This window comes from Parasteatoda tepidariorum, chromosome 4 (assembly GCF_982258835.1).
Source record: "Parasteatoda tepidariorum strain Cologne lab strain chromosome 4, Ptep-v5.0, whole genome shotgun sequence".
NCBI classification, from domain to species: Eukaryota; Metazoa; Arthropoda; class Arachnida; order Araneae; family Theridiidae; genus Parasteatoda; species Parasteatoda tepidariorum.
Window position 1 is genome coordinate 37,645,917 of NC_141758.1, and position 16,842 is coordinate 37,662,758.

Sequence of the window (16,842 nt, forward strand, 5' to 3'; positions counted from 1 at the left end):
GTTTCATTTTGTTCGATATATTACACTTTTAAAACCGTATGCTACTTCTACGTCGCAAAATCTAATTGTTAGTTAGTTATTATGAACGCATAAGTTGAATAAGTTGATTAAATGGAATCAGAAGGAAATGTCAGATTTGCAGGCCGGAAAACAAAACAAACATCTAAAGACAGCGAAAACCCCTAATGTTAAATCATAGAAATCGCACAGTTTTGCCTGAGGGCTTCTTGCAGTGGAAGATGACTAAGATGATAAACCAAACCAGTTTTTATAGCGCATGCGCATTGATGCGATTGTTCTCCCTCCTGCATCACTCCTCCCCCGTAGTACTATGCTGAACGTGAGCTGTGAATTTTGGTAAGTGGAAATTTTATAAATATTAGATTTTATTATTATTTAATATTAGATTTAATTATTCAATCTAGATTATAAAATTAAGTTGATCGGGTTTTTAATTAAGTGATCTTAAATTTACTCATTTTTTTTATCCTCTGTGTGTTCTTCGTGGATATTTCTTTTAATCCTTGTGGTAGCAACTCAATCATAAGATACATATTATTTTTTATTTACAATTTAGAATTATTGTGATTACCCATGTGGTTTTTATTTTATGATTTAAAACATTTAAGATAGTGATCTTTAATGAACTTATTTTTATCTCTTAGTGTTCTTTCCTTAATTCATGTAGGATTTTAATCACTTTCACCTCTTTAGTGTTGTAATAAATTTTATTCCTCAAATCTCACATGTTTTTAAAATTATAGTTATATATTTTTACTAATTACTGTGTGAGGTATTATTCATTTTAAAATTTATACTGAGAATATTTCTTTTAATCCATGTGGCTACAACTCAATCATATGATATATACTATTTTTCATTTAAAATTTAGAACTATTAAAATTATGATTGTGATAACGCATGTGGATTTTATTCTAAGGTTTTAAACTATTAAGATAGTGATCTTAAATATACTTATTTTTATCTCTTAGTGTTCTTTCCTTAATTCATGTAGGATTTTAATCACTTTCACCTCTTTAGTGTTGTAATAAATTTTATTCCGCAAATCTCACATGTTTTTAAAATAATTGTAATATATTTTTACTATTAATGTGCTAGGTGTTATTCAGTTTAAAATTTATACTGAGAATATTTCTTTTTAATCAATCGTTACAATCGTCCATGTCTACAACTCAATCATTATGATGATTTACCTATTCATTTAAAATTTAGAACTATTAAAATTATGATTGTGATAACCCATGTGGATTTTATTTTAAGGTTTTAAACTATTAAGATAGTGATCTTAAATATTGAATGCAACTACTCACTCATATGATAGATTTTTTTAAAATTGAGATTTAGAACTATTATAATTATTTTGATTTGTAATAATAATATGTTTGTTTTAAATAAATCAATATTTTTTTCCACTAAGTGCTTTTTCCTTAATTCTTGTTAATGTATTTGAATTTATTTTAATATGTGACTAATAATTATGGTACTTTTTTTAAAACAGGACTAAAGCTTGACCATTGAAAGATATTTAGCTGTTTGAGGTGATCAACCAAGAGGATAAAACTAAAGTATGCATGAGGTTTTTCAATTTCTTGGTTATTATCTGTTATAGATCTGTTGTAGTATTTATTATGATTAAAATAAAATCTTTCAGTAAGTTACTCATGTGGAATTTCAATCATTTTTACAGTTTTGTTGTTATGATGATTTTTATTTCGCCGTTCTTATTTAGGTTTAAGATTATCCCATTATTATTCACTTTTTTTTAATTCATAAAGGAGAGGGATAAGGGTTTATTGTTGTATGATTGAACATATGTATTTAAATGAAAGTATTTTACTAACCTAATTATAGTTTTCTTTTTAATTTTTTTTTAAGAAAAGCTGAATTGAGGTTTAGCAGTTTTTGTCTGATTGGATGTGATTGTCAAAGAAGATGGGATTAAAGTAAGTAAAAGGTATTACAATTTTTTGGTTATTATCTATTGTTTAATAATTCTTTTGTTTGCATTAATCGAATGGCTGTTTTGATGTTTCTAGAAGGTTACGTAATATTTTGTGTATATTGTAATAGAAAAGGTCATTGAATTTACTATATAAAAAATATTATATTTAATGTATAAAAAATGATTGTGTGTATTTACTCAGGTTAGTTGAAATTATATAGATATAGTTAGTAATAATCATACGTGGTTTAAAAAGATCAGCTGCTAGATGAATTGTGTGTAGGTAATCTGTTATGTTTATAAATCAATTGTGGCATCAAAAGCTGTGATCTAAAAGGAAAATTTGCAGGTGCCAAGTGTTAGAGTTCTATGTTTGAGAAGATTCTTCTAAAGTTCTAAGATTGCTCAGATTGTGTAATTACAGCTAACATAATTATAACTGATATATTATGAGGTGTAGTGTGTTCTCAGATGAGAGCAAATAATAATTTATGTATGTAAAACTGAAAAGAGAATTGCATTCATGTTTCATTTCTTTTAAGATAAGAGTTATGATTTTCTTACCTTTGTCTTTGATTTTTTATAAGATTTATGGTAGTAATTCAACAAGTTTTTTATAAACAAAAATAGTTATAGATAGTAAGAAGAAAGCGACAGGATATCATGGCAGAGTAAGAATGTTAAGCACAAAGATAATATGATTATTTATAGTGTAGTATTTTACATTTGATTAGTTTTTCACTATGTCAGGGGTGTAAATAAAATTTTTTTAAGGACAATTATAAATTGAAGATCACCTAATTAAAATTGATCTATGATGTGTATTTTCAAAATAGTGTAAGACATTCTCTTAGGGGTGTAAAGAAATCTGGTAGGGAGGTTTTAAAAAAGATTAAGCTGTATAAAAACTGAGCAGGAAGCGTTTAGGTGATCTCTTACTCCCAGATATGCTGCAATGTTCAAATTTTTCTTTAAGAACTATGTGCTTAAAGTGTATTCATGAATGTAGTATAAGCTTTATAGTTGTATAAATGTTTTTCTGAATGAGAATAGTTATAGAAAACAAATTAGAAAGCCATAGGCCTTTACCTGCTCTGTGCTTAGCGTGAAAAAATTAATCTCGAGGTTTATGTGAATTTCTTATTTAGCTTACACCTAAAAAATAAAATTTATTTCTGTATAATAACATTTATTCCCTTCCAGGTCAGGTAAGTAATTGAGTCATTTTAAAATTAATTAAAACCTTTTCATAGAATGAGTTCATTTTATTAAAATGGCCTTCTTACATGTATTTTAATTAAATTCTGCCATTGCAGAGTGAAGTTTGATAACAAAAAACAACTGCTAGGTGTGAGCATTCTTTATGTATGTATTGTCCCTGTATTGTAACTTATTGTAACTAAACATAGCAACAAAAAAAAATGTATTATTAAAATGTTTCTTTTAAGATGATTATTTCTTATGTTTTTCATAAGAAATGTGTACTTTATAGGGTGCATTCCTGAATGTTGCATAAGGTTTATAATAATAACTAAGGTATTATAATGTTAGATAATAGTGATACAACAAGTTTTTTGTCAATGAAATATTTACAAAAATAAAAAGAAAGCTACAGGCTGTCATGTACCTCATAGGTAGCGTAAAGAAATTAATTCCAAGACATTTAAATTTTAGACACATATTTGGCAGCTAAATGTAACAAAATTTTACAATTATTGCATATCTGTATATTTTTCCCTTTCCAAATCAGATAAATAATTTAGTAAACTTAAAATAGTTTTTATGCTTTTTATAGAGAGTTCATTTTATTGAAATAGCTTATATGTATTTTAATCAAAATTTCTTACATGTATTTTAAATTATCTATATTTTAATCAGACAATTTGTTATGTCAAGGATGATCTGTGTTTCATGGCATTTAATAATTTTTTCCAAGTTTTGTAATCCATGCAACTGGTAAAAAAATTGCTTTAGTGTTTTTTAAAAGTTACTAAATGTTTTTAATTTTACAGAATTATGTAGTTATTAAAGTGTTCATCAGTTCTGCCAATAAGAGCAGTTATGAAAAATAAAAAAAGCTATGGGTTGTCAAGTGCTAAACAAGCAGAGTAAGACTGTTACGCACAAGAATAATATGTTTATTGTTAAATATTTTGTGTGTGTTTTATTAAGTGTGATTGTTGTGTTTTAATATGTCGAGGGTCATAATTAAAACTGAACTATAATGTGTATCTTATTGGCAATATTAAAGTGCATTCATGATTGTTGAATGAGATAGATAGTGATAATAGTAAAATTTTTTTTGTCAATGAGAATAGTTATGGAAGGTAAAGCCGTAGGCTTTCAATGATACATGAGTAAAGTAATAAAATCAGTTCCAAGAATATGTGTACTTCTGGTGTAATAGGCAAGTGTTTTGCAGCTAAACGTAACAGAAATGATAGAGAATGCAAAATTAAAAAGGAGGTAAATAAATATTGTATTTTCGTATATTAATATTTTTTTCTTTTCTAGGTCAGGTAAGTAATATAGTAAACTCGAAATAACTTTCATGCTTTTTTTTTTAAAGAAGGAGCTTATTTTATTGAAATGTCTTGCGTGTATTTTAATCAAGATTCAGAAACAATTTGTTATGTCAGGGATGATCTGTGTTTATAAATGCTGCTGGTAGCATTTAGTAATTAGCTTTGTTCAATTCTTCCATTCTTAAGTATAATTTCATGATGTTAAGAAAAAAAAACAGTTGTAAAAAAAATAAACACTTGCTAAGTGTTAGTATTTTGTATGTATGTATTGTCAGAAAACCAAAAATAGCAAAAGAAGAAATGTATTTATGTTAAACTGATAAGAAATTCGCATTGATGTTTCATTAAGACCTTACTTAAAAGGTAAAATTTTTAAATGTTTCTCTGATTTTTTCATGATTATGTAATTATTGAAGTGTATTCATGAGTGTTTTATTGAAGTGGTGATGGGTTTAATTCTGCCAATAAGGGTGGTTACAAAAAATAGGAAAGAAACATATAAGCTTTTGAATGTGCTACTTGAGCAAAGTGAAGCACAAGTAATATGCGTATTTTAGTTGCAATATTAGTGTAACGATCATGAAAAGTAATCGTGGTTTTTGATATGTAAAGGATACAGAATGTGTGTTATGGTTGCATAGGTGTTGCCTTTGAAGTGCATTCTAAGAAACGATTAAAGGCTACATTGGTCTTCAGTTACTTTGTCTTTGGTAAAAAACTAAATAAATAAGATTTTAAAAAAAACTTTGGTTGCCAAGTGTGAGTGATAAGAGTAATTAAACCACCATAACCAGTAATTAAACCATGCAGTAGGTTGTTTGATATGGTTAATTGACATTAATATGAGATAGTGTTTTGATAACAGTATTGTCGTTCATTTGTCAGATTGCAAGTATACAAAACTATAAGGAAAAGTATAGGAATGGTCAAAAGAAGTTGTGAGTGATATTGAAATAGAACCTCAGGCTGTCGCATAAATAGGCTGTCGTGTTAAATAATAGTAGTTCAGTTTAGGGGTACTCAGCAGGAGGTCATTATTGGAGGTAAAATCTGTGTCAGAAGGAGGAAGGTTTAGAATGAGAGTGTTTAAGCTGTAATCCCAATAAGTGTTAAAAAAAAGTTAAAAGGTTAATTAAACCACCTCATGTCATTTAGGTTTGCCCCATATAAATATGTTAAGAGAGGTTTAACTCCGCCTCGCACAGTGCTTTGGCGAACTACGCATTGAGGAAGCGAGTCTCCCTTAATGTGTGGCCTGCCTTTCTTACTTCTTAAAACTGTTGGTAACTAGACCCAAAGCTAAATTTCAGGAAAACTTGAATGGGCACTTGAGGCATTGTCCATCCTTTAGAAATCCCACTACTATGTTTTATTAGATTTCAGTTTTCTTGTTGGCGGTAGATTTCTTAACTTTACTGTAGATTGTGTTCTTTTTTAATATTTTTTTAAAAGCTACATTGTTGTTTCTTCTTAATATATTGTGTATAATATGTACAAGGTAAACACAGGGAATTTTTTTCCCAGATTTGAGTGGCAACCCTGGTGCAGTTATTTAGAAGAAAAAAAGGAGGCTACCTCTGCCTGATTAATAATTTTATTGAGTAAATGTATCAATTTCTTAATACAATTACCATTAAAATTGTTTGTCGGTCTATATTCAAAATGGAAAGTTCTGGATCCTGGGATATTTAAATGCTGAGGCAGCTTTAATGATTGGAAACTCCTTCGAATACCGATTGGTAAGCAAATTAGTATATATATATATTTATATTAAAACCATTTCTTTTGTCGATCAACAAAGCGGACTTATTGTGATATTATTTAACACTTATCCCCGGTTGCTTAGTATTCTAACAGAAGTACATGGATGGCATATTTTATATCGGGAAAATAAATGGATGCAGATTAAAAAAATATAGCAAGATAAGTGTGGGTGAAGCACTTCATGTAGTGCCATGTCTTTCCCAGCATCGTGACATACAGAAAATCTCAATAAAGACAGTGACGGAAGACTGTTAACCTATGATTTGTCCGTAACTTTAAAAATATGTTAAAATATTTGTTACGGGAATAAAATTATTGCTTTTAACATAAAAGGATAATTCTTGATTCATTACTTTGTCCTTTCTTCTTCATTACTTTTTGTTGTTGTCAATGTTAAATTGGGGTATGCGCTAAATTTTAAAAATAATCATTTGCAACGATATACCCCTTTCTTGATAACCAATACCAAGGCATTTTTTAGACTGCCTAAAGAAAAGAACCTAACATTTTGAAAGCAATTAAAATAATCTTTCCACAATTAACTGTTTTTGATTTTCTCGAAAGTGCAGATTTGTAACATTTAACATTGACTGCTTCAATTATACTAAATTTCTCAAAAATGAATATCTGCCTTGTTACGTAAAAATAAAAAGGGTCTTTAAGTTTGTGCGGCTGTTGTTGAACCGAGGATCATAAATTTTTCAGAGGTACTCCAGTTACAGCAAATTATCCAACATTTTGAAAACGTCTATATGAAGAATGCTAAGACAATTGCAGCTTTGGCAAACACACATAACTGGTTCTTCCAAAATAACTGATTTTTTTAAACATTGCTAGAGAACTATACAGCCTTCACCTTCAGGCCTTGAGTGTTACACAGGGTGCGTAGCGTTTGTAAAAAGTACTTAAAGGTGCTTTTTGGGGGATTTCGTTTTTAAAAGCTTTTAAAGGTGCTTTTTTCAGCTGGCGTTTTAAAAAAGTGCTTTTTTTCCGAAATTTTTTTTCTTTCCCTTCAGTGATATCTGGTGGATCCCATGCATTTCACAAAAAATGGGGAGTTTGCTATGTAATCATTCACATAGACTTCATGTCATACCCACGTTATGACTTGAGCATGCGCACACACTTGAAACCGAAATCCGAGTGCTCCAATTCAGATAAAGAATATCAGATCCTTATGAAATGTTTTTCTCTTTCATTTATTTTAATTTTGTACTTGTTAATTTTATTTTACTTCTAACACTTTTTTTGACGTAGGGGGTACGGGTACTTTTGTTCTGAGTTCAGGGTCAAGTTGAATTCACTCGGTGATGTGGGAAAGTACTGATTGTTTCGATTTACGCCCGTTTCTTTTTGGTTTTTTTTAACGCTATAACTGTTCATAAAAAATTTTTGTTTTTCAATAATATCATTGATTGAATATGAATTTTTTGAGTGCTTGAAAATTTTTGTAAAGTGCTTGAAAAGTTTTTAAAAAAGTGCTTATTTTTGATTCAAAGATTTGGCTACGCACCCTGTTACACATTTCTACATTTTTATGAGATAAGATAGATTTTTTGAAGAAAACACATCACTTAAGATATATTAGTATTATATTTGCATTTTGACTTGGCTAAAACAAACATAAGGAACTTTTCTTGGAAAAAAAAACTTACCTGACTACTATTAAAGTTGCAAACTAAAAAACCTTGTTTTTTAGAAGTTGAAGTATAATAAAGAAAATTTAGTCATTGAAGATTAATAAAAAAATACTATACATATCATAAAAGAATAACAAAAAAATATTAAACATAGCAATAAATTATTATACTTATAATAGAATTTTCAATATCATTTATAAATGGAGCACTGAACAATTCAAAATAGTTTCGAGAAAAATATAAAAATTTTATAGTGCTGCTCCATTACAAATAAAAACTAACATTAGTATATATTCTTTCATACCTCCTCTTAAAAATTAAAGAACTTTCAGGTTACAGCTTTTAAATTGTAAACAAGAAATAAGGCTCAGAATTTTCTTTTCTCTCATAAAGTGAAAATATGCCTAAACTTTTTTTCAGATGAGTGAAATTCCCTTCAGAGGACACAGAGAGAGAACAAAAATAATTAGCATGTGACAGTTTTTGTATAAAAAATTTAAATATTTCAAATTTCAACATCAAGTTTGAAATAAATTCATTCGCATTTCTATTCTGCTAATTAAATTCAGGGACTTGCTTTGATATTAAAGTTAACATTGTTCATCAGTACATTCTACCGTATTCTTTCACATTCAGTCGCTTGAAAGGGTGTTGCTAGAGCGTGTTAGGATGCAGTCAGAAATAGATAAACTCAGAGGAGTATGATTGGAAAAAAATGTAGAGTAGTTCAAAATGTCCATGATCTCACCAAGTTACTCCAATTACATACAAACCCAAAGGAAATATAAAAGAATTAATATAAGGATTGCAAAAATAAAATGTACATTAAAATACTACTCACATTTATAGGATCTTGTTAACATATATCTAGACACATTCAGTACGAAGATTTGACAGTCGACACAATTAAAGAAACACTCGGCTTAGAAGAGACAATAGAAAGGAAGTTTGGTACCATTAAGTACCAACAGATAAATAATATAAACTTTCTTTACTAAAGCCCCACTGAGCCATTGTGTTTCAAGTCTTGTTATGCATTTCGTTGGCTGCAGTTTAACAAGTATTAAGATTTCGGATGGAGGCTGTAATAAAAATCAATTAAATAAATTCCAATTAATAGAAATTGTTCAACTCTTGAAGTAAAAAACACATGTAAACATTACGCAACCAAAATGAGAATTATTTGTTTACATAAACGTTGTTGCGCTTCAGTGTTGCCATTCCATAAACATTTTTAAAAAAATTATTTGTTCAGATATGCTATTGCAATTTAGTGTTGCCACCCTACAATTAACAATACTGAAAACGCTAAGAACGATAATTAAAGCTATAAAATAATGAAAATAAATTTATTTAACAGTTATAAAACAAAACGAAGCATAAGAAAAATCCTACGATAAATTGACAACGATTAAATTTTTTTTCCAAGTTAGATAAATATAATTTAATTGTAAACTGTGATACTTTGGAATAACTGTAACCGCATGACTCTAGAAAAGTAAACAAACAAACGAGACATACCGCTGTATATGATTGATTAATTAGAATTTAAATATGGACCACATAGATGAGTATATAATATTTTATTTTTATATTAAAAATATTAGAAACTTAAGTGAGGTGCAAATAGATTCTTTTTATTTCCAGATATGATTTGATTATGCCAAATTTCAGTGCTAAATCTAAATGGAATCTGAAATAATGAAAAAATTTTACAAGTATAGCTTTTAGATATTTGGAAAAAAGGAAATCGGATTTCACATTTTTAAATTAGGCAAGGTACTCTAAAGTATTTATTATCATTATTTCAAGTCTGTTTAGAATCCTTAAATAACAGTTTAGTTTCTACATATTGCTCTATGTTGAGTTTTTTAGTTTAGCCCTTATTGAGCAACTGTCTGATATATCCAACACCGATGCTTTTTTTTGCAGTTAAATGCTCCGTATACATCTGAAGCGGTCAATGTTAAAAGGGGATATGTTACAAATCATGCTACATTTTTGAGAAATACTGAAAAAGCCGTATGAATTGTGGAATGATCTTTTTAATTGCTTTCCAATTGTTGGATTCTCTTCTTTAGGTGGGAATTAGCTTACTGGCAGCATATTCCAAAACCATAGGGAAAAAAAGTTACATACCCCTTTAACATTCACCATTGCATTTGTTGGATTCGTTTTCACATTTTCAGGTTTTAATCTTTTATGTTTATGCCTACACAAATTCTTGGGAACAATTGTAATACCTTAATTAGTTGTTAACAACATTTGGTGATAGCATGAACATTTTAGAATTGTGTCAAGTGTATAACTAGGACTTGCCAGAATTTATCAGAACTTAAAGACTGAAATGATTATACTAATATACAAGTATAATATTTTAACAACTTAAATATATGGATAATTTATATCGTAACATCCTTCATAAATTATTAGTAAAATATTTGTAAATTAAACTGACAGTTTTAAGAGTGTGTACAAAACTGTAGGATTTTAAAACTTCGAACTGTTTATTTATCACTAAAATAGTTTAAGAAATGACTATGCAGCTCTTCACAGAGAATCAACATATCTTCCCAGCTGAAATTAGAGGTGCTAATATACATAGAAAATATTATTTTATTCTATTTAATTTTAAGATAAAATATTATTCAATTGCTGCCCAATTATTTTAATTAAAATCAGTCACTGATTGAATAGAAGTAGTAAAAATTTAGATATAGGGTTAATGATTTTATTACTCGGTATTACATCGAAACAAATCAGCGTTTACATAAATCTGGTCCATAAAAAAATTTAGGTAATGAAATTTAATTTCAGTTTTTTTTCCTTTGCTTTTTTTAAGTAGCTAGCATTGAAGGAATTTTCTCTAAAATATGTATTTACTAATGCTAAGCATATCACATCGATTCTAAATAGTCAGGAGTTATTTTTAAATTTATAAGATTTGAGTAATTTATCTGCCATAAAGTATTTACGAAATATGGTTATTGTTACTTTCTCTTATTTCTACAAGCTATTAGTTAGTACTTGCTAAGACGAATTTTAAAATTAATGCATTATATATTTTGCTGAATTTTTTTTCAAATGGATGAATAAACCTCAGGTTAAGCATTCAGGTTAAGCTATTTTGTGAAAATTTAGACATAATTTGTGAAAAATTAAAAATTATATTAAAAAATCAATACAAAAATATGGATTAATCGTTTCCTAAGGGATACAAAATAAAATTTAAAGAAAAAGTATTTTGCGAAGCTACCGTTTTTCCTAAAGTTGAATTTGTGAAAGTACCGCTAAACGGTAGTAAATTCGGCATGGACAGACCCCTGCTGATGCTTTGTTCCTCTTAAAAAAATGAAAGGAAATTCTGATGCACATTTTTTTTGATAATTAATAAAATAGACAGTAATGTTGATATCTGTACGCAATATCTTTATTATTTAAGTGAATAGGAATAGGATTTTTTTTCATATGCATTTACAAAATTTAATTTCTGCCACTGAAATATAAAGCTAAATAAATACACTTGCTTGATTTCAATACTCCTATATATAACATAGATTAACATAATTAAAATAAAGTTATTATAAAACTGTACATATAACAAACAATATATTATAAATCAGGGTTGGGTTTTTGCCGTCAAAAACTGGTTTTTGACATGACAGTGGTAAAAACCGTCAAAAACCTACTGCTTTCTTTAATTTATGGCATATAGTGGACAATATATTATTTTCACTTAATTGCCTTTATAAATGAATGTTGTAAATGATTGCTATTGATTTTCCAACTATATACATGTATTCTTATAGAAGGATATACATTCATACAGAAATATTGTAATATACTTATTGAAAATTATGATACTTAACTTTTATCATTATAGCTTGATTTTCAAAGGATTCAAAATTTTGCACTTCTTGATTGTTAGAAATAAGCAAGCAAACAAAAAAAATTGGAACTATTAATAAATTCAAGAACTAAAAAGAAGAATTTAAAATTTGGCATTTCTTAAATATTAGAAATAAGCTAAACAAAACTTGCAAAACTTGTAACTACTAACAAACTCTAAGTCAGGAATGACTTGACATTCTTCAGTAAGGTAATATGCCAAACAAAATGATGCTTGGAAATGTTGAAAATTTTGCAGAGTATCCTAATATTTTACTTCAAATACTATGATTTGATATAATCATGTTGGAAAAGAGCAAAAATCTGTCTTAAATATCTTTCAACTCTTTTTTTCTAATTTTATTGCCCAGAAATAAATTAATTTTAAATCATAAGCAGTTAAACTCAAATTAAAATACAGTTTTATCAAAACTATGGGATTTTGACAGAGGGGTTTTTGACATGACGGTAAAAACCTTGGTATAAACCGTCATGTGCCAAAAACTTGCCAACCCTGTTATAAATTAAGCTGACACTTTCATTAAGCAACATTTGGGAACAGTTTATTAAATGGAAATTTGCAGTTATAAACACAAAAAGATTGAAAATTTGCCTGCATTTATGGTTAAATCGGCAAAAATAAAAGCAAGTCTAGAGTGATTACTCAAATTTGAAAATCGCACAGCAATTTTTTAAAACCATCCAGAATTTTGTAGAAACAATTGTTGGAAAACTGATATTTACTTGAATCGGTAGAGGAATATTTAAGCTGCTAATAAAAACGTGCATTTGATAGGGATGAGATTGCCCAAAAGGCAAAAAAGCTGAATTTGTAGCAAGTAAATTTTATGCAAGCGCAATTAATAATAAATTCTAGACAGTTTAAGATAATAAATAACAATGTGTTGACATAAAATTGTGTATTAATTTATTATTATATATATGATTACACTGATACTTCGGGAAAAAAGAAATTACCAATTGAAAAATATAAGCTGGAAGTAACACTTTTCCTCAGTTCACATAAGAGACAATTTTTACTGGAAAACACCCTGGTTAAGCAATTTAAAACTACTGAGAACATACATTAATATTTCTTTTCTTTTAATAAATACTGTTACGTGATTTATAGCAAATATATCATTAACATGACTCTTTTAATTATTTCGAAGAAAAAAATAAACTTTTGCAATGAACCGAATTATTATGTTAATAATATAATCTCATCTAAATAGTGCCCTGTGAATCATATAAATAACAGTGAAGTAGAAATATATAGTAACTCCTTAACATACAAAAATTGCTATTTTAGTAAGAAAAATTACATGATAATACTGTTTAAATAATTATTTTTCATTCGACAAGAATTTTGCATTTTATACCACAAATAACAGCAACATTACATTTTGGATTTTGATGATGAGTTACTCTTTTTCCAAAAATAAATAAAAATAAAATTATTGAATCACTTTTTGAGTGATTGTTTCTGTTTGCTATATCTTTCATGTTTGCTATATTTAGTCGTTATCCCATCTTTAAACATCTTGCGCCAAAATCCTACTTTTTCTTCTTTGAAAGCACTGAGTGTAAGTTTTGAATATATTCTCTTTTAGTTTTGCCAATTTTGTAACACCTACATATACTAATAATAGACGTTAGAAAAACAGTCACCTTTATAGTAACTAGTTTTTTTAAAAAATAATTCACTTCTTACAAGAATCGTGATAGTTGATCTTAAAATTGCATGAATACAAATTGCTATCCTGTATTTTAAAATTGCTTGAATACGAATAACGATTATGGATTTTGAAATCACATGAATATGAAACTAGATATACGATTTTATACGAGATATACGAATCCGAATGCCTGCCTTACTTTTAAATCATGTATAAATATGAAAATCAATGTTTGATATATACCGCATGAGCAAATTACGACATTGAATTTTTTAAACTCGCGTGAATACGAATCGCTTCATAGGTTTTTAAAAAGGTGTACACACAAACCACAATATTGGATTTTTAAATCTCGTAAATAAAAATCGCAATGTAAAATATTCTTATTGCGTGAAAGATCATGTAAATACGAGTAGCTATGTTTGATATTAAAATCGCATGAATAAGAATCAAGATATTTGCGGATTCCAGGCTTGGAACTTCTAAAAGCCTTGTCAGAAGCAACGTTGCTTGAACTACGAAAATAGGAGCTATCTGGCAAGCGGGTAAAAATGCAGAAGGGTTGGTAGTTTTTAGATACTCTGAGTTTTTGATAAAAAGGCTGATTTTTAAGAGATAAAAATGGAAAAATCTCTTCCATGATGAGTGCATCAAGATGAAAACTATATCTAACAATAACAGTTCTTATTTAAACAGAGGAAATCAAGCAGAGTTACACACCCAGGCTGATTAATGAACAAAAAAGTTTAAAAATGTAGAATATTTGCACATGAAGAGGTATAATGGCACAAAATTCAACTATCTAACCAATGTAATCTAACACTTAAGCAACAAAACTACAACAAATTTAATGTCTTCATTTTTACAAATAATTTACCCATAGCACAAAAATAAGAAGTCTCACAAATAACTGGTTATTAAGTTGTGTTTGCTAAGCATGATTAAATGAAATCAAATTTTAAAGGGATACAAGTGTCAATTTACCTTAGAATTTCTATTTCATAATAACACAGAAAACAAGTTTTACAAAAACTGTTTTTGTTTTTTGTTTTTTTTTAAGGAATTATGAATTGAAATAGCACATTTCAAATAAGTGCACAGTTGGACTATATATGTTATTAATATCTAATTTTATAATAATCAAACATAAAATAAGTTTAAACTAAGTTTATTTCTTGTTAAATATCTATGCTAAATGTAGGTCAGCATTATAATTTTTTTTTAAATCAATGTGTATTTTTGATAAAAATATTTTTCACTTTCTCTAAAGATCAGATAATTTTATATTACAGTTTCTTATGTGCTTTAATCAGATATCTTTTATCTAATTTGACAAATGTGATACCATTAGATTACTTAATATTTAAACAAAAAGCACCCATGAATAGTTTTAGAACTTTAATTTCTTTATGTGATAAAAACAAAACGATCTGAAACCTTTTCTCATTATGAGCAGAATATACTTAGCCAATAAAGTACATGGTTCCATTACCAAACATTTTGCTTGTAGCTTCTGCAATAAATGAACCAGGATACGATATGCTAAACATTATTTTCAGAAGGTTAATTAACAAACCCGTTTTAACTGCAATAACAAGGGTTGCCTAGATACCAAACACTTCAACTCTGATCAGCTTAATATCAATAAAACAATCTCAACAATATCTCAACTCAAAAATGAAATTGCCATCTTTCTTAAATGTTTACTGCTAATTATTCTTGCCATTTTAAATTTTAATCATTATTTCAAATTAAAAGCTTACAACTCATTTCAGTATTCTTTTATAATATAATCATATATTAGGTACCTTACTACGAAAAATTTTAAGATAAATATAATTTAAAATTAATTATTTTAGAATCTTTAAACAGCAAAATAAGTTATATTCACTATTGTAGTTAACTTCATGTATGACTATGCCCAGCAAACATTTGTAAATGTGATTAAGTTAAAGTAAATTAAGAACAATATTAAAAGTTAATCTTCCATATTACAGGTGTTGGATAAAATTTACAAACCTTTAAAAAATTTCATGTTAGATAAAATTATTAGATTACAATTACAACACATTAGAATTAAGAAAGGATATCTGTGTCAAAACAGTTAAAAAATAATAAAATAAGCTGGGCAATTAATAATGTATAATTTTAATTTAAAAATGGATAATTTTTAACTTTGTTGGAAGAATCTGTACATACTATTTCAAGGTGAGATGGTATAGGTGTATATACTGTTTGAAGGAGGTATAGATGAGGGAAGCTAGCCCAATTGCATAAAATAAAAAGAAATCATATTAGAGGATTACGTATATGTAAGGTATTATATAGTTAGAAATCGGAAAGATTAATTTCGGATAAATTTCACGGTAACTTCAGTTAAATTTATGTTCAAGTATAATAAAAGAATATTTTTGATTAATGACGGATCATATATCTACATTTTTTAAATCAACCATTATCCACCACATATTTTTACTGATAGTATAATAATCTTTTATAAGTTTCATCGTATCAACAGATAAATATATTAAATGAGCTGTTAAAACAAACAAGCATAAACTCAAACAAAAAAATAAATAAACCAATTATTTAAAAGTAATATTAATTCAAGAAGTTATAAATATTTATACGCTTACCTAAAACTGAATGCACGCATTTTCAAAAATGGCGTCGTTTCTAGTGATGTGCGAAAAACGAACGAATCGATATTTTAATCAACTCTTTCTTGTGAATCGATTCATCAAGTTCGTTTTTGAAAAAGAATCGATTCTTTTTTTTTTTTGACAATATTTTGTACTCTACACTTTATAAGCTTATTCAGAGTTAGTACTTATACTTACTAAACATCCGCATATGCATTTGATACAGCATTTCGTTTATACAATTGGAGCTTGATAAAATCCCAACTCAGTCGAATAGACACAGGTACATTCTCACTCGAGTATCATGTGAACGACAATCTGATTGGTTGAAAATATTTACATGCGAACAACTTGCCAATAAGTTACTCGTATGTGTGAGAGTTTTCGCAAGCGGAAAAATCGCATCCAATGAGAATGACCCCGATGTCAATGCTTGCGCACAACCGGTTTCCGGAGGTGATTAATAGAATGAACTCACTTGAAGGGTGAAGGGAATTGAAAATGCTATTAATGCAATGCATACTGCATTCTGATGCAGTGAAAGGTATGCATCACTCTCTTTTTTTTTTCTTTTCATCTACGAAATTAATAAATTCTATTGATAAACAACAATTTAAAAATGGCAACAACAACTGAAAAGCTGTCTTCTCCAGTTTCGGTTCTTACTTTCAAAAAAAAAAGATATTGATGCTGTAAAGCTCAGATATTACTTTTCAATCCTTAAATATTAAAGAGCGAATT

At 27.9% G+C, this 16,842-nt stretch overlaps 1 long non-coding RNA gene across 1 annotated transcript; it reads left to right on the forward strand.

The window, feature by feature from the left end:
* The first annotated feature begins 30 nt into the window (after positions 1 to 30).
* Positions 31 to 3,571, forward strand: LOC107448303 (uncharacterized). Its single transcript, XR_001584642.3, has 3 exons — positions 31 to 357; positions 1,520 to 1,586; positions 1,897 to 3,571. It is a non-coding gene; the product is annotated as an uncharacterized LOC107448303 (long non-coding RNA).
* Positions 3,572 to 16,842: the final 13,271 nt, after the last annotated feature.